Genomic DNA, 20,153 nt, shown 5'->3' on the forward strand with positions numbered 1-20,153 from the left:
AACAGTGAATAAATTATTTCAAGATAGCTTTTTGAAAGTCACAGACCTATCAATCCAGAATGGCAAAGTCACCAAAATCCCAGAGAGAAGAAAATAATGTGAGCTCAGCATTCAGCCAGTGTTTCCTCTTAAGGTATTTGACAATTTGTGAGCAGCACTCACAGGCGGAGAAATTGAAAACTTCTACAGGTCTTAGGAGACTATCGAAAAACATTGAATTCAAAATCTATAGAGGGAATGGAGCTTAACTTTTGTTTGGAATCTTAAAAAAGGTTACACACTAGGAATAAGAGAAGCACTGATAGTGACTGAAGCTCAGCTTTGAAATAGTTTGCTATGTTTTTCAATTAAGGCAATCTGTCATCTTGATTGTTTGCCAAAAGGAAATCACCATGGGGAAACTTATATTTTGCTTAGCTATTTTCATACCCAATATCTGACATTAAAAAAAAGAAATTATGAGGCTTTCACAGGAATTAAGATGAAAGGACTAAAATCCAAGAGAAAAAACAGAAAATACAAACTGACACATAGAAGATCTAAATTTTGGAGTCCTCAGACACTGAATTTGACATAGGTATAATTGATATGTTCAAGAAATTACATAATGAGATAGAAAATTTCAGTAGAGGACCAGAGGCATATATTAAAAAATCAAAAGGAATTTGTGAAACTGAAAATTTTACTAGCTGAAATTAAGAACCAATATATAGATTTAATAATAGTAGATAAGCAGAAGGGGATAGTACCTATCTTTGGGGAAAAGGGAGGGGATAGTGATAGGGGATATTGGGAATCTTCTGGGATTCCAGTGATTTTCATATCCTTTTATCTGGTTACACAGATGCATTCACTTTATAATAATCCATCATGATAGAGATATATAATTTGTGTTCTGTTAGGTATATGTGTTAACTGATAAAACTTGTTCTTTAAAATTCATGGAATATCCCCATAGAAACACTCAAATTCTAGAAGGGGTGGAGTGTTTCAGAAAACTGAAGAATGCTGAGCACACAGTTCAATGACGTTTCAGTCAACCACAGACTACATAAGTGATGGTGGTTCCAATAGGGTATACAACAAGCTTAGGTGAGCAGGCTCTACCACGTAGGTGTGTGTAATCACACTCTAGCATGTTCACACAATGCCAAAATTGCCTATTTATGTTCTTCTTAAAACATATTGTGTCATTAAGAAGTGCATGACTGTAGTGATATATGATGCTTGAACTCTAGTCAGGTTCGGTTCCTCTCCTTTCCCATATCAGATCTACTATGGGCTGGTTGTGAGCAGTGGGAAGGCATGATTGGTTGAAGTGCTCTTCTCCCTGGCCTTCTGCCTCATCTCTTCTTGCTACCTCCATTTTTTACTCCTCTAGGATCACGGCTGTGTAGAGGAGAGGGAAAAAGAAGAAAGGAAAACCCTCAGTGACATGGACTTTCCCTGGTATTTAGAAGCATTTGCAACTGTGTCTCTCTGAGGATCAACAGTGGAATTTTCAGGAACCTCCTTCCATCTCTGTTGATGTCTTGGCTGCAATTCGTGTTGTGGGACTTGGTATCTCCTTGGGCTACTCAACTGTGGTTTCTTCTTTAGTCTTTGGTATATGCTGATCCATCCCACAGTTAGGGATCACTTTTCCTTGCCTTGGACAGGCTCTTTTTCATGACTCCCATGCAAGGACACACTCTTGGAACCATTTCCCTGACCATTTCTATGAACATAGATAACCTCCTGGTATAGGAGCTTCACTTTGCTCCAGCATCAGAGTAGCTGGCCATTCTACCTCTACACTTGGCATTCATATGATGCTAGTTGGGCACCAATCCTGGGTGGTATTTATTGTACAGGGGATACTTATCAAATCCCTCAGGTTCCTTAGGCTTCAGGTGGAGAGAGGCAAACACTCTTCTTTCCCGTTAGATTCTATAGCGCACTAATATCACACAGCAAAATCTTCTTTCCATCACCAACTCTGCCTCTCCAACCTCTAGGCTGAAAGTTGAGGCCCAATTTGGGTTCAAAACACTATATTTTCAGAAATTTCTCCCTCAGATACCATGTAGTAATTTCATGTCTTACTTTGCACCATGGTATCTGTTATCTTAGAACTTCAACTCAAATGAGACATAAACAATTCTTTCCCCTTGAGTAATTTCCTGCACAACCAGAACAGCAACCCAAACCTACCTAATTTATTGATTTGTTGCCTGAGTGTGTAATCACTTACTAAATATTTATTGAGTGCTGAGTAAATGTGCTAATGCAAGTTTTCTATTTGTTGACATAGTTTGATGAAGTGGTTACATTGGAGAATGGGGGATATTTCCTTGGAGGCCTTCTGGATGAGGTATGTTGTTGTACCAGGAGGGTTTGAACTGCCTTCTCTGACGTCAGTAGTGGGGACTAAGGCCTGTTGCCATCTTCCAACTTTTGCATCTGTGACCAACAGCGACAAAATATCAGGACTTCATTTCCTAGAATTTATTCTTTTTATCTTACTCCCTCCTGAATTCCATAATCCTTTTGTTTAAAACATTTTAGACTCTGAGAAAATGGATAAAAATTTGACTCACCATTTTTTTGTTTGTTTGTTTCCTAGCTGCTAGAGGACCCTCCAATCAGTAGGTAAGAGTGACATTGACTTAATCAGTTTTTTTCAGACAATTTCTGGAAAGAAATCAGGCCCTTGGAAGGGCTTCATGGCATGGGGTCCAGGGATACCATATTTAGTTGGGTGAGGCAGATGCACAGTCTAGGAAACTGGGAAGAGGTGAGCTGCTGGACAATGAGGAATAATTACCTGCAAACAGCTCTCCTCCTGGAGAGATAGAAGCTGATTTCCTTCCCTACCACACTTCAAAGGGATCCAAAACAGTTAGTGTGCCTGAAATCCATATGGCCATCATCTCCCACCCACCTACTACTCAGCCACACTCTATCATCTTGGTGTTATTCAAACTAGGCACTCATTCCAACCCCAGCCTTGTCACTTGAGGTGCTTTCTACCCAGAAATTACTTCCTCGGGTCAAAGGAGGGCTCGGTCCCCACTTCTTTTAAGTTTCTGTCCAGTATCATTTCCCATAGATTAATATAGCATAGGGCAGGAAAGGGTGCTGCTAACAAAGAAACAGGATAATGAAAGAGAAGAAAGGGCCCAAATATACTGACGTCATGGTCATGTTAACTTGGGCAGGTTTTCTTATTCCCACTGTATATGAAAGAAACTATTTCAAAGTCTTAGAAAAGGGATATTTCCTATAAATAAACACATTTTGCTAGGGTCCTTGAGCCAGAGACATTCACATCTGCGTTTCTCTTACCCTAGAGGGTTGGTGAGGGTAGATTTTCGTTGGCAGGGGTCTTTCCCAATGTTTCTCAAGATGCAAGGCATACAGCAGGATGGCTGCTCCCTCTGCCTTTGCATAAACTTATCCCAAAAGCTTAGTGAAGGGAAAGCTCAGCACTGTGTGCAAATGAATGTCAAAAGGGATGTGGCCTTCCAGCATGTGTGAGTAAAAAGGAGTCACACAACATTGCCAAGAAGACCCCATGTGAAATCTTCCTGGTGCAGGTCGCTCAGGGATCACTTGCCCCTGAGTGTAGTTCCACTACACTCCCCACAGAGGAGGCTTCCATGACCTTCCTTAAATACCAACCAGCAGTGCTGGGTCAGTGTTACCATCTGGTGACCAGTGCTGCAAACTACATAACCTCAAAGTTGTTCACTACTTTTTGGAGCAAATTAGACAACAAAACCCAACTCCTAACAGACTGCTCTTCCTCAAAGACCAGCCTTGACTATAAAGAATAATAAACATTTCTTTCTAAATTTTCCCCCTTTCATTTAATTACTGCATTGTAATAATATTTTCCATTGTAAATATATAACATTTTAGATTAAATGAGCTTAATTTAATTTTATTTTTTATAAAGATTTATTTATTTATGCATACAAGAACTGGGACATAGGCCAGAGGTGTGGAGGGTGAGAGGATTCACCAGAAACAGAACCAGGAGCAGAACAGGCAGATTGACTGAAATACACTACTGAGGGGAGCAGTGGGCAAGCCAGGAGAGGTCTGCTGTGCCATGTGGGTAGCTTTCTGGCTGACTGGGGATCGGACTCATGCTGCAGAGGATGTGGATAGCTTCAGTGTGCTGTGCTTAACCCCATGCACCACCAGAGAGGCCCAAATGAGTTTAATTTTAGATTAAATTAAATCTTTGAAGACCCATCTGATAGTCTGCTTTCTGAGCATAGCATTGTTTCTATGGAGAAATGTGTTCCTGGTTTCAAATTATTGAATTCTTACTGGATTTGGACTTTTGCTTTGCAATTTTCTGGGAATTTGGTAGGAAAAAATACACACCCCACCATACATACACACACCACCAGATAAATATTTTATTTTAAGATCAGAATGCAAAAATGTACATTTTCTTTCATCTTTCAAGAAAACGATATTTTCTAAACATCCAGCTTGCTGTAATGGCAGAAAATGCAATCTTGCTCACTATGAGAGCTCCTCCCCCACATTTTCATCAGGGTTATTCAGGTCAGATCTTATGTGCTGGACCCTCTGGTCTTTGATTTCCAGGTCATAGCTGATGGCAGTGGCAGCACATAGAGGGCAGAATCTCTCAACTGGGGCAGAAGGTCTTTGCCAGATATTGAGGTTCCCTTCCCAAGGTCCTGCCTCCAGGACTCTGAAGCAGCTCTCTCTACCACCCCATCCAATACCACTTGCCCTGGTGGGGAGTGTCCTTGCTCCTCCCTCAGGTGCCTGCCTGCTTCCCTGACCAGAGTAAACTTTCTCAGCTCACGTCACTCTGCACCCCACTCCCAACACCCTAGATCTCCATTCCCCACCTCCCAACTCCGTAAGACAGATAGTTTCAAAATCTTTTAATTCTGTGCTGGGAGTGAAAAAAGCCACAGATCTTCTGTACTTAAATCCTTGCTTATCACCAAGGTTGGAGCTGTGGGAGAAGGAAAAATAATATTTATTCTTCTGTAGCAAACAAATAAACTAGAAGCAAGCAAAAGAAGCAACAAAAGCAAATCAAAATTAATAACTTAATAGGTGGCCCTTAAACGTCTGTGTGCTTGTGGTCAAAAGCTGATTTTCTTAGGCTGATGCTTTCCACCCTTGGAGCAGTTAAATGTCACAGTTCTTGAAATGGTGTCACTGAGTCTTTGAAAAAGTCACAAAGAAGATACTGTTTGGATTACATTTTGTGTAAACCCCAAAATATCTATCTTTCTGACTTTTTAAAAAAATTGGGATAATTCTGGAGAACTTTTCACCTTTGTGTAATACATACACTCAACCCCAAAACATTTGAAAATAGTTTTTGAGATGAGAGGCAAAAGTTTATTGGCACAGTTGCTTTCATTTGACCTTCTGTAGAAAGGGAGACAGCTTGTACTAACTTTTTCCTTGCTCCTGTCTGGATGTGTGACTCTCTGGAGTCATTAGCATCGTAGGAAGCAGTTAGACACCTATAAAGAACAAGTCTATTACTTATCTTCCTCCAAGGAGGGAATTACTTCAGAATAAAGATAAGAATTTTGGGTAATATATTCAAGTGCTGAATGGATGTTTTTAAAATGTCCTTTTTCTTTGAAAACCAACTTCCTACAATTTTCTTGGAAAAATTTTTAAATCCCCGCAGTGCTAGTGATGATAAATACAGCCTTTGGCCAGTGTTGCCTGTGTTGGACGTGCTGATGTAGTTTCTTTTCCTTTAGCTATTTCGGAGAATTGAACTCATTTAAATTTCACCATTTAAAGAAAAAACTTACCCTTGAACAGTGCTGTTTCACTTTGGGTGAAAAACTCAAGAATGGACAGATGGCAGTGCACAGATTGCTGCAAATCGAGTGTCCCCTCACATAAGTGCCCTCTGTTAAATGTTCCCTGTTCAGTTGCATCATGGGCAAAGCCATACATGGGACGAATCAACAAAATCAGCTTCTCCACCAGAATGCCACATGTACGTGAATTCGCTAGAACCCATCTTCACGAGATGATAGGTCTTTCAAATCTTAGAGAATAAGGACAGATTTTTTTTTTTTTAAAGATTTATTTATTTATTTATACAAGCACTGGGTAGAGTCAGAAGCATGGGAGGGTGAGAGAATTCACCAGAGCCAGAGCGGGGAGCAGAACAGGCAGACCGACGAAATGCACTGCTGAGGGAAGCAGCGGGCATGGCAGGAGAGGTCTGCTGGGCCATGTGGGGCCCTCGCTGGTGGCCGGGGAGCAGCCGGGGATCGAACCGGTGCTGCAGAGGCTGAGGGCAGCTTCGCAACCCAGTGCTCAACTGCTGCGCCACCGGGGAGGCCCAAGGACAGATCTTTTTAATTTCTTAAAAAATTTTTTTTTGGGAAAAAGAGAATTATTGACTTACTCATTCTAAAGCCTGAACAGAAAAGAACTAAGGCCTCCCGGCATGTTTTCCTAAGACTGATTCCAGACCTCCTACAGGGCAGCAAGGGGGAGGGGGTGGCGTGACTCAGAATTAAGCACCGCATTCAGCAACTGGAGCCTTCATCTAATTTTCAGTGACCTTGTGAAAATTACTTCAAGTGTTTGTACCTCTGCTTGTTTTTAAGATGAGGAGAATAATATCAGCCTCCTGCCACGGAAGTGTGAGGCTGAATAGCAAGTGAATATAATTGAAAATGCATTGCTAATACTGTGTGAAGAGTCACATGAAGTGCTGAAGGATAAGCTTACTCAGTGGAGGGTGACTGGAAGGTGAGTGATGACAAATAGCCTGCTGTCTTTCTACAGTAGATCTACAGCTCAGCCATAATGTATTTGGAAGTCGTTTAAAGGTTTTGTCATGGTGTAAGGGCGTAGATAACTCATTTTAGTCCATAGAAACATCTATGCTTGCATAATCAGGCATTTCAATAAGAATTTGGAAGAAATATGCCTGCTTATTTAGCCTAAGAACCTATAGGCTTCCAAAGTTGAGTCCTACCCTTTCCCATAGGAACACACCATTGTGGGGCATGTGTTGAGCATAAATTCTTTCTGATACTGAGTTGAATTCCCATTTCCTATAATGTCTGTCTGTTGACTCTAGTCCTACCCTATGGAGCAACAAAATTAGACTGTTTCTTCCTCCAGGTGACAGATTTTTAAATTATTGAAGTCAGAACTCCCATTTTTCTTGAGTTTCCATCTTTAGCTAAATTATTTCCCATTTCATTCCTACACTTGATCTTAGCCAAAAGGCCAAGAAGCGATCCCCATTTCATTCCTTATATGATATGGTATCTGTAGTTTTTTTTTTTAATCATCAATGCTCTCTTCTAACTCAGTCTAGCATGCTATTATTTCTCTTAAAATGTATTTTTAAGTAAATGCTTCTAATAATATATATTAAGAGGAGGGTCTAATAACTCAAAGTACAGTGATGCCTCTTTTTTAAAAATTGTATCATTTTGTATTGAGGTAATACTGATTTATAACACTGTATAATTTAGAGGTTCAGGTCCACACCTCTTCAGATATGTGTTATCTTACCACACCCACCACTAAAGAACCTATCATCCTCCACCACAGTCCACTGAGGCCCTCCCCCACGCTGCTCCCCACTCTCCCTCTCTGGAAGCCTCAATTCTATAGTCAGATATCTAGGGTTTGCTTTGACTTAATTTTGTCTCTTCCTTTGTTTTGCTTATTTATTCCATTCCACAGATTATTTAAACCATGGAAAACTTGTCTTTCTCCTTCTGACTTATTTTACTAAGCACGATCGATCCCCTCCAGTTCTACTCATGTTGCCACAAATAGAAATATTTCATCTTTTTTCCATAGCTGATCTGGGAAGTGAGAGAATGGCAGTGCATTTCACAGACATAAGGATAACAAAAGATGAGCATATCTGGGGGGAATGATCATCAATGCACTTGTGTACCTATTGAATTTGAGATGCCTTGGGGCATCTAAGTGGAAACATCTAGCAGATACTTGAATCACAACCAAGGAAGATCAAAATCATAGAAGAGTGAAATAGATGGAGAGATTGAATTTTGAATCATAATTGAAGATATGAAAGTGAGCAATCAGCAGCCTGGGATCAAGTGTAAAGATCAAGAAACTACAAAAAAAAAAAAAAAAAAAAAAACAAACTACGTATCTTACACCCTTAGCTATGAAGACAAGGATGGCTGAGGGAAATCAGACTTTCTGTTACACTTGTGATTGATATGCCATTCTTGGAAAACTTCTGGTCTGTCTCACAAAAACTCTAGCCAGGCTGTCTGGTTGCAAGTAGCAGATAGCCAGCTCAAACTGGTTTAAGGGGGGAAAAAAAAATAGAAGGATGGATTCAAAGGACTAAGAGATCCACGATAGACTTAAAACATAGCTATATCCAGGGGACTAAAAAGCTGATATGCTTCTGACTTGCAACTTTCTATAAGGAAGTTCCTTCTACAGCATAGACAGTGTGAACCCCCAACATCCTGGCTTACAAATTAAAAATTTAGCAATGCCAGTGTAAGAATCTCATTTTCTTTAAGTGTACATATATTAATCCTAGATAAGACACCAATTTGTCCTGCCTAGGTATTATGCCCAGCCATAATTCAATTGAAATCACCACAATAATGGAGCATTGTCATTGATAGATCTGAATAACATACTTTAGGAAAAATGAAAATTATTGCAATTCCCTTTAAGAATTTTTGAAAAATTAAAATTTTGAGTCAGAATATCTGAGGAAGAGTCTGAGGAGTGGTTAGTATTTTGCATAAGCTGCTAGAGTGATTCTCCTTGAGGGGGTTCACAGACTGTGTTTTGAAAAACAGTCCAAGTTCCAGAACTGGCTTGGACAAAATACTACCTGGGAAGACCTCAGGTTTGCACCCTGTCAGCCTTGGTGAAGTTGGAAAACATTCAAGGATTTGAGTGCATTTGAATGGGATCATATCTGACCTGGATCACTTTTCAAATGTATGACCCTTGACATTTAGTTTCCTCATCTCAGTACATGGGGAAAACACTCTACTGGAAGAGTTTTAGGTTATATGAAACAACAGTTGGGAGATCTGCTTGCCCAGGAGGTCTTACAATCTCAGACCCTTCAACCCATGACTAATGTCCAGGCTTCCATTGCTCAGTGTGGGAGTACTTCCTCCTGCATCAACTTGCATTTTTTGCCTAAGAAAGTTTTCAATGTAGATCCTTTTGTAGTTATCCTATCAGGATCTTAACACTGATTTTACACTCTGCCTGCTCAGTTAGATCCTCACTGTCTCTTTGACTCACCTATCTCTTTGCCTACCTGTTCCAACCACCATACCTATTCACTCAGGGAACATTTTTGATTTCCATGTCTATACTCCTGAGCCCAGACTACCAACCAGGAATATATTTTCATGTACAATTTAGGGCAAGTTACAATGTCTTAAGGTGAGTGCTAATCTAGGCTTTTCAAGGAGTGCCAGAGTGGAGGAGAAATAGCAGTAATCAGTCTTTTTTTAAGAGAAAATATCTAAAAGAACTTAAAAATAGACTGAGATTCCATTTTACAGAGTCACACATAGATAAAAATAAACACCCCCCATGCCACTTTACATTCTCCATATATTTGGTCCTTCATCATTTTTTAATATTCTTTATTTCCATCTGCCATCTTGGAGGAGTGAACAGACAGGACACAGGAAATTGGGCTGTAATTTAAAAAGAAAATGACTCCATTTAGAAGCTCCCTAATGGGGTTGACACAGCACATATTAGAAATGGAGCAATGAATGAAATGGTATCAGTACTCTGTGACCTCATGTCATCAGAAAGTGTTCACCCGGCAAATGGGCAGGCTATTAGAATGCTGCCAATTAAGTGCTAAAAAAAGGCTTGTGCAATTCTTCTATGTGAGGATGCATTGAAAGTACAGATTTTTTTCAGTGACTTTCTTGGATATAAAATGCACTTTGCTGTGTTTTGCATATTCTGCCTTCAATGAGGTTTTTGGGTTGATGCCAGATTAGTTAGTGGAGCTCTCACTCAGATAATCCAAGGACCTTTATTCTATACTTTTGGTTCCTTGCACTTAAGTGACATTTGTCTTATAAAGAATCAAAGAGGCAAGATACTATTTTAGTTATTTTTCTCCCACCACCATCCCTGTGTTATCTTGTCCCTTTCTCGCCCTTCCCTCTTAACCTCAGAGCCCTCAGGATATTTATCAATATCTACTAGTATTTAAAACTATGATATGTTATCAAATTGTCTGCTATGTAAATGCCCAGTATTTGTTTTTATCATTCTGACTTACTTTGCTGCACATAGTTATCTCAAATTCCCTTAATTTTGCTGAAAAATGGCTGCATCTCATCTTTATTATGGGATGGAAGACTCCATGATGGTGTATATCCCATCTTCATATTAATCTGTCAATGGACAATTAGGCTGTTTCCATGTCCTACCTATTGTATATAATGCTGCTATGAACATTGTAGAACATATTTCTTCTTGTTGTTGTTGATGGTTTCATATTCTGTGGATGTATGCCCAGGAGTGAGATTTCTAGGGCATACAGTATTTCCATTTTTAGTTTAAGATAAATCTAGATTGCTTTTCATAATGGTTATACCATAATTATTTATATCACCACCAATGGTATAATAGGGTAGCTTTTTCTACATCCTCTCCAACACTTGTTGTTGGGGGTCTTTTTAATATGTACCATTCTCGCATATTATGAGATGAGATGGTATGAGATGGTATGAGATGGTATCTCACCATAGTTTCCCCTAAAAAAAGAATATTCTTGTGCAATATGATACTGATATGACAGAGGTTTTCAATGGCATGATTGGCCCACAGATATTTATTTCAGATTTATACTGTAGATACTATTGTTTTTCCTTTAGTAAATTTACTGTTCCATTTTGAAGTCAAGGTTGGTGTCACTTAAGTCAATTCCTGCTGCAAAGAATTTGAGGACTCCTCCTCCTTCATTTGCAGGACATCAGGGACTCCAGACATTGTGAAAATTTCCCTTTAGGTTTCCATGGTAACCCAGAACAACACCATATGGCCTCCTCTCTGGATAGTAGGGAAAGACCAGAAAAGCTACTTGAAATGTAACGAAGACACTTCTATTAGGGGGTACAGTATGGTGATCCTTATGTGTGATCTTTTGGAACTCTAATTGGATTCCAGACCAAAAATTAGAATATTCACAGAAGTGAAGGATAGTTACCTCTTATACTAGAAGCCTTAGATATCACTTCTCTTAACTGGATTTCTGAGTTTTTGCAACTCCTCACTCCTGAAATTTCATGTTTAATTCTCTACTTAAACCTTTCACACTAGTGGGAAAAAAAAAAATCACACAACACACAGAACTTCAGCTGGACCTTTAGATTTGTCTGAGAGTTCTAGACTTCCTTGGTTATCTTTCTCTTTTGTGTGATCTATGATTACTACTGAAAACATTCTCCCTCCCTTCAGTGGATGATCATGTTCCTACTTGCTCTGTATTCTTGCCCTGTTCTCCTGAGAGCCGTGCCCCATTATTTAACTTTACCTGCTCCTTTGTATTCAGCTTCTCCCTTACTGACTTATATACAGCTTCTCCCTTACTGACTCTCTTCTCCTTACTGACTCCTCCTTCTTCTCTTCCTCAATATTTAAGCTCACTCACAGCATTACTTTATTAAAACAAAAAAAATGAAACTATTGCTCAACCCTGTAGTCACTTTTCTCTCTTTGCTATCCCTTTAGGTTTGAGCATTTTGAAAGCAGTATGGCTACATCTCCCCACTTCCTCAGCTCTCCACCATTCCTCAGTCCTCCAGGGTCCTGTGTATTATGCTCCTTGTCTTCTCACAGAGACTGATCCTTATTCACAAATCCCATGGCAAGTTTTGAGTCTTCACCTCAATTGCAGCATCTTTGACAAGGAAGACGTTGATGGTTCTGCCTGTCTGGGAATTCCTTCTAAACCTTCTCTGAACATTTTTCTATGTTTGCATAACCTTAACAGGTCTAAGTTCTTCAAGGTTCCACCTATGACCCCTTCTCTTACTCTTCATTCTCTCCTTAAGTGAACCATTGAATCCTGTGCCTTCAATTTCCATTAAAAAACAAAACAAAACAAAACTAAGGCCTCCCTGGTGGCGCAAGGGGTTGGGCATAGCACTGAGAAGCTATCCGCAGCCACTTCAGCACAGCTGGCCAGAGAGCTACCCACATAGTGCAGCAACCTCTTCTGTCTTGCCTGCTGCTCCCCTCAGCAGTGTATTTCAGTCAATCTGCCTATTCTGCTCCCCACTCAGTCTCTGGTGAATCCTCTCACACCCCCCCACCTCTGACCTGTACCCCAGTTCTTGTATGCATAAATAAATCTTTTAAAAAAATAAAAAAGATCTAATTGTATAATTGGAATCACATTTATTTTTTCACCTCCTCCACCCCTACAGCCAGTCTCCACATCCTCTCAAACCTCCAACTTAACATCTTTTAAACCTGTGCACTTCCCTGCACTGTCATTTCCCCAGACGAACTTCAGACTCTTGTCACTTCTCACTAAGACTTTTGAGAGGCCTTCTGACTGGGCTTACCGCCTCCCATCTTGCCTCCTTCTAAGTATCAGTTCCGCCAGAGAGATCTTGCAAAGATAGAGGTGGGCAAGATTTCTAATAAGTGACTGAACAGTCATTATTTTGAGCTCTGTGACTCTTATGATCTCTATTCCAACTACTAAACTCTATTATTGCAGCTTGAAATTTAGGATAAATGACAAGTTTTTGAAAATAGCCTATGAGACTTCCATACCTTTTCCATGCACCTCAGCTCCAATCACATTGGAAGACTTGCATTGTGTTTTGACTCTCCGCTGACTAAGTAGTTCTATTTGGGGCTGATATTCTAAGTAGCACAAGCTTAAGAGTCATGAAGTGATACAGGTTTGAGTTACAGCTCTCTCCTTACTGACATTGCAGCATTAAGCACATCTCAATTTCATCATTTGTGAAAACAAATAGGGATAATAACAATATCTGGGGATAATAATATTATCTGCCTCTTACATAATTCAGTTTCTTAAAAATAAATGGCATAGTGAAGACAGAAATCACTCATAAATCATAGTGTTATATAAATGTCATGTAGCCCACATGTACTGGCCAATCCCCACTTCTCTCCTTCCCCATCAGCCTGTGACTTCTCTGCTCTTGCTCTCTGTGTACTCTGTTATTTAGCAGTGCGACTCAGTGAAGTTCCAAGGCATAGGCCACATCTAGCCTTCTTTGGCCAACTCCCTTTTGCCTTTCTCAGCGCAACCCATGGCTACTTCCCTGCCCAGCCCTTTTCCCCATCAGGGAACAGTTTCTCCCTCCTGTTAGCACCAAATGGAAATGACCTGTGCTGTGTACACGTGTATGCATTGCAGAAAGAGAGGAAGAGAGAGTGTGTGTGTGTTGGGAGTGGTGATGATAAACAAGGGAAGAATTAGGTTACTCACTATAGCTGACCTGCCTTCATTTCCACATACTCTAGGGAGCGAATAGTGTATTTCCAAATAGAGTTATTATGAATTAAGAGATGTAGTAAGTAAAAGCAAGACAAACCAATGCATATTTACGGATCATATATTCCCTTTGTGAACCTGGGAGTTATTTCCAATTGTTTGCAGCCTGAGACTACAGGTCATTCTTAAATATCAAACAGGACCTTTTGTTTTTATATTTGATTTTTTAAAAAGCTGCTTTATACCTTCTAATGTTTCTTGTCTTGTTATTTAAAGATTCTCTGACTCATTCAGGTTTCTTAACTCACCTATTGAAATTTTCTGACAGGCACCAAAACCACAGGAACCTAATCTTCCATATCCTTTTTTTTTTTTTTTTTAAAGATTTATTTATTTATACAAGCACTGGGTACAGTCAGAAGCACGGGAGGGTGAGAGAATTCACCAGAGCCAGAGTGGGGAACAGAACAGGCAGACCGACGAAATGCACTGCTGAGGGAAGCAGCGGGCATGGCAGGAGAGGTCTGCTGGGCCATGTGGTACCCTCGCTGGTGGCTGGGGAATTGAACCGGCGCTACAGAGGCTGCGGGCAGCTTCACAGCCCAGAGCTCAACCGCTGCGCCACCAGGGGAGGCCCTCTTCCATATCCTTTAAAGTATTTGAAGAAGCAGCAGCTCTTACATCTGGGCACTGGGATCAGTTATTCAGCAGAATGCTATAAAGAAGCAAAGGAATAGTACTTGCTTCGGCAGCACATAAAACAAAGAAGCAAAGGAATAGAACACAGTTGTTTTGATTTGCCTCTGGGAACTAGATTACTTTTTTATGACAGACAACTAGAAAATGTACTTTTTTATACTTTATAGAAGTTTTTCTTCTTGGATTACAAAATTACTAAGAACATCATGACACGTATTTACATAAGTAAAATTCATTTCCTGTGAGTGGTGCCTCTTACAAAGAATCTTTCATGTATGTATAAATTGCCGAATGCAACATTTGCATGAAGGAGGAAATTCTGCAGGGGTTTCTATAATTGAGTTTCATTTCAAATTTGATTAGAAATTCATTTCATTATATTAATCATTCTTTTTTTCCTGTTTAAAAAAATTCTATTTTTTTTTGGTGAGTTAGTTGACTACACAAAATCTTCTGGATTAATGCTTTTGCACTGTGGCATCTTCTGTCTATATCCCAAATGGATTGTTAAATATTAAATTGTACACATAGGGCTACTCAATATATCATCAGATGACTTGAACATCTTGGGAGGAGGGAAAGAAACAACCCTATAGTTCCTTTAAGATTCTGAATAGGCTGGGAGAGTATTCATTATTAAACAAATCTAAAAATTATAAAGATCTATATACCTGGCAACAGAGTTCCAAATATTAGGAGAAATGGACAGAATTAAAGCGAGAAATAGACACTTCCACAATAATAGTTGGATACTTACATATCCTACTTTGTATAGTGGACAGAACAAATAAACAGAAGATCAATAGGGAAACTGAGGAGTTGAAGAATTCCATAAAATAATTGACGCGGTGTATATAAAACAGTCCACTTGAAACCAGCTGAACAAGTATTTTTCTCAAGAGCACGTGGAACATTCTCCAGGACAGACTATATATTGGAATTCAAAACAAGTCTCTTTAAATTTTACAAGTCTGAAATCATCCAAAATATTCTGACCAGGATGAAATAAAACAGACATCCTTAACACAAGTGAAAGTGGAAAATTCATAATTAGACAACACACTCTTGACACAATTTAACCCCTATCAAGAAGGATTTATAGTTTTTGTTTTCCTTTTCCCAATTCCAGTTAGAACACAAACTAGAGAAGGACATAAGTGACTTAACGGGATATTAGGTTCAGTCTGTGGGCCAGTCAGCGGTGGCCAAGGCAGCAAGTGGATCTGGGTAAAAGGACCACTCCTCCTGCCATAGACATAAAATGGAGACTAGATGATTTCCCAGGAGCGGGAAGTGGGTGTGGTCAGGCAAGGTTAAGTCCACTACAAGGAAAGTGGTTGATAGAAAGTCAAAGAAAGTCTGAGGAAACTGATACTTAAGATACACAGGGAGAAGAGTAGTTGGTGAGATAAGATGTCATCTATTGCTCTGCTTGCTAAGAGGAAACTTTGGGCTTGGTTGCCTGGGCAACATGTCTCCATTATATATAAATAGCAGTGGCCACTGAACCCAAAAGTGAGTATCTTTGGCTTCTCAAAGCAAAGCATCACCTGAGCTAAACACTGAAAACCGATGTATAGAAAGAAATGGTTTGAAGAACATCGGGAAGATATGAGAAGGAAAGAGGCATGGCTTAGATAAACACCAGAGCTGCTGCTCACTGGAGGATATGCACTCATTTCTGAAGTATATAGGAAGGGTGGGTTAGATCCAATTGTGAGATCTAATTTATTTTAACTGAATAAATTTATCATAAAATGCTGTATAAATTTAAGATGTGCAATATGCTTAAATTTGATACATTAATATTTTGTAATTGGTTGCTATTGCAGTAATATTTATTACTTTATGTAGTTATAATATTATCTGTATTCATTATATTGTACATTAGATCGCTGTCTTATTTTCTACTGGTTTGCTCTGGTAGTTCAAGTTTGCACCTTTAAACAACATCAATCTTATCTTCCTGACCCCACTTTCTGATAACCACCATTTTACTCAGTTTTTATGAATTTCACTTATTTAGATTCCGCATGTGAGATCATGCAGTAATTGTCTTTCTCTGAATCCTGATGATTTTGAGATTATCTTTATTTCCCTATTCCTTCATATATGCATTTCATTTCTTCTTTATCTCTGGATGTGGCACAGAAAGGACTTCTGCACTTTAGAAACTAAGGTTTATATTGCTATGGTCACTTAAAGTGGAAAACCTGGTTACAGGTCACAGGTGCTTTCCCACTGCTCCCAGAGGGCTATTTGCAGTGGCCTCATTGAGGGGTGCTCCCCCACTTGTCTTGATGCAGTGGCATGGGGGAAAGCACCGTGAGTAGCTCAGCAATGACAAATGACTGTGAGTTTTTAGGACAAAATTTTCTTTTGTGCAGAAACTGCTGAGCCCAACTCTATTGCTGATAATTAATAGACTTCTCTGTTCTTGTTCAGGGAAAATTTTCTTTTTTAGTCCTTTCCCCTGGCAGTGACCAATCATACTTCTTAGACAACTTAGATAGATCTCCAAGAAAGAAAGGCAAAGAACAGCTTTTAGCAAATTTATGGCACAAGGAAATTCTTCAATAAGGAGTTTAAATTAGGACATATACTGACTGATAATTATCCCATTTTGACAACTCAAAATATCTTCAAATATTTAAGTTAATTTATAAAAATAAACTTAAAATATAAATTTATATATCATTAATTTAAATATATTATTAAATGTATATTTTATTAAATGAATACTACATGTTTTAAAAATTAAATTTCAGTATTTTAAGTATTTTTAAAATTAATATCAAAATATTTAAACATAAATTTTAATATACTTTAAATTTATTCATAATACATGTACATATACTTTTTTTTTAATTTTATTTTCATTTATTTATTTTATTTATTTATGCAAGCACTGGGTACAGTCAGAAGCGCGGGAGGGTGAGAGAATTCACCAGAGCCAGAGCAGGGAGCAGAGCAGGCAGAAGGACCGAAGTACACTGCTGAGAGGAGCAGCGGGCGGCAGGAGAGGTCTGCGCGCCATGTGGGACCTTCTTCCAGTGGCCGGGGAGCAGCCGGGGATCGAACCGGTGCTGCAGAGGCTGCAGGGCAGCTTCGCAACCCAGCGCTCAACCGCTGCGCCACCTGGGAGGCCCATGTACATATACTTTTTGGAAAATAAACTATGAAACTTCATTTTTTAAAGATTTATTTATTTATTTATGCATACAAAAACTGGGGTATAGGCCAGAGGTATGGGGTGGTGGTGAAAGGATTCACCAGAAACAGAATGGGGAGCAGAACAAGCAGATTGATTGAAATACATTGCTAGAGGAGCAGCGGGTGAGGCAGGAGAGGTCTGCTGCACCAGATTAGCTACCTGGCAGGAGATAGAACTGGTGATGCAGTGGCGATTGCTTGATAGTGCTCAGACTTAAACGCTTGCACCACCTTGGAGGCCCAGACTAGAGACCTTAATAAAACAAACTTCCCCAAGCACTCTAAAGGTATAAGAAATTAAATTTACAATATTGGAGAAACTTGAATTCTTTTTTAATGTACTCAAACTATGCATAAACTCAGTAAGATTTCATTTTGAAATAACAACTCTAATTAATTACTCAAGTATACATTTTAAATTGAAATGACAAAGCTGATTTGTTACTCTAATTGTCTAAATTTTTATACACATACCCATAAAATAAAAATGCACAGATCCATGAATGCAAATAGCAATACTGTGGTTTTGATCACCAAGGCATTTCTATAGTTCATTCTAAATCATTATAGACTTGAAAGATGTTTAATTATCAAGGAAATAACGATGCCATTACAAGCAATTTTGAGGGACATCTTCTTTGTCACTGAAATGCCTTAAGAGTGGGGATTTTGACTGAGACTGTGCAATCATGTTGATGGGACATATTTTGATCTATCAGATTATAATTCTCCAAATAGGATGATTTGATGGCTCTCATGTCCATATTCCCGTGTTTAAGTTATATATTAACTAGTTCTTTTAGCTTCCCATAGACTGAGAGGCTCATGTTCAGCTACTGCATAAATATTTCTAATCTTCTTTTTGTTCATTTAGGGGACCCTGGCAGAGTGGTCTTACTGTAGATACATATTGCTTCATAATAAATTACTCTAAAACTTAACAGCTTTTTAAACACCGATTTGAGGGACACAATTTTTTTTTTAAGATTTATTTTTATTTATTTATACAAGTACTGGGTATAGTCAGAAGCGCGGGAGGGTGAGAGAATTCACCAGAGCCAGAGCGGGGAGCAGAGCAGGCAGAAGGACCGAAGTACACTGCTGAGGGGAGCAGTGGGCGGCAGGAGAGGTTTGCGCGTCATGTGGGACCCTCCTCCGGTGGTCGGGGAGCAGCCAGGGATCGAACCGGCGCTGCAGAGGCTGCAGGCAGCTTCACAACCCAGCACTCAACCGCTGCGCCACAGGGGAGGCCCTGAGGTTCACAATTTTGAGGATCAGGAGTTTGGATAGGAATTAACTGGTTCGTTCTTCTGTTTCACCAAGTGTCCAGAACTGTGGCATTCTTGAGCCACAGAATTTGAAATACAATAAAAGAGCATCAGAGGTGTTTTCACTCTTCCTTACTTTGGGACAATGACTGAAATGCTGGGCTTAGCTGGGACTATCAATTGTAATGCTACATGTGACTTTTCCAAGCAATGTGACCTCGGGGTAGTGAGACTTCTTATACGGCCACTGTGGGCACTAAGAGCAAGTGTTCCTGTAAGGAAGGCAGAAACTGTGCGGCATTTTGTGACATAACGTCAGAAGTCACATTTCATTTATTTTCACCAAATTTGATTTAAGAGTCACAAGCTCCATCCATATTCAAGGGGAGGGGACAATGGCTCTCTTTCCCTTCCTACTTCCCTCCCTCTCTTTATTTCTTTCCTTTTTTTTTTTTTGTTCATTATTCTTTAAAAAGAATTTATATTTATTTCCTTACATTGTTAATTTTGGGGTAATATTTGATTTCTTCCTTCAGGTGTAACCCCCATAGTTCTCCCACCACCATAGCACCCATGATCCATCACTTAGTCCCTTATGCTCTTCTCTCCCTTGTTTTGACCCCTGTCCCTCCCTTCCCTGCTGTTTGCCTCAAATCTATGTTCAGCTTGCAAGTTTTTAGAATCTTTCTTTCTATGGTGGAAGTGCCAATGAATATGTGACCACATTTTAAAACTCTTAAGATATTTAAGGTTTTTGAATGTGATATACATTCTTCTCAAATAATTCCTGTATTTTATCAGCATATAACTTTTACAGATACTAAAGCTATATTTGATTAAATTCTACAAAGATTGCATGACATTGTCTGGCAATCTGGTAATGACTTTGAAAGAATTTTCTACTTGAAAAATATGAACTTAAAAGGTAATTCTATTTGATGAAGTCATTTATTCACTAAAGAGTCACAGAGGTGCTCTCTTGAAATGTACTCAGAGTCTGAATGTCCTGTTGTTGTTTTTTTTTTTGTTAATGATTTCTTGAATTTTCCTGACATATGTGGTATTAAAATTATTTTATGTTTTCATATACTCAATTTAGCCTATCACACAAAAATTACACTGCTCATAATTTCATTTTTCAGGGATCAGAAGGCCTTTTTGGGTCCTCTATAACTGTCCCAGTAAACTTATTTTGCTTTACTGTGTATTTTGATTCCAGATAAAGAAACAGATACTACATTTTTCTCTGTGTTTTCTATCTAAATAAGAGTATCAAAAAATTTAGACTCCAAAAATTGAAAGTAACCTCACTGATATGTAAACCGTCACCAGCTGTTCTCAATGCCTAACATAGTGAAATAGAAATAAAAACATACTTGGAAAATCTTGTTTGGTGCCAGTGATACGCACCAAAGAGAGCACAATGTTTGATGTTTGCTAAAAACAAAATAATTTTACAAATCATT

At 39.1% G+C, this 20,153-nt stretch overlaps 1 protein-coding gene across 5 annotated transcripts in view; it reads left to right on the forward strand.

The window, feature by feature from the left end:
- Positions 1 to 20,153, forward strand: part of ARG1 (arginase 1) — a 138,257-nt gene that overhangs the window by 63,159 nt on the left and 54,945 nt on the right. The window contains exons 2-5 of one of the 5 annotated variants that reach the window (XM_054697838.1): positions 1,382 to 1,560; positions 2,294 to 2,353; positions 2,606 to 2,631; positions 6,627 to 6,771. The exons of 1 other annotated variant lie outside the window; for it this stretch is intronic. The gene's annotated coding sequence lies outside the window, so the exon portion shown is untranslated. 3 more of the 5 variants (XM_054697839.1, XM_054697841.1, XM_054697840.1) reach the window with 3 other exon arrangements.

The sequence above is a fragment of the Talpa occidentalis genome, unplaced genomic scaffold (assembly GCF_014898055.3).
Source record: "Talpa occidentalis isolate TD23 unplaced genomic scaffold, MPIMG_talOcc4v2.1 talOcc4.2, whole genome shotgun sequence".
NCBI classification, from domain to species: Eukaryota; Metazoa; Chordata; class Mammalia; order Eulipotyphla; family Talpidae; genus Talpa; species Talpa occidentalis.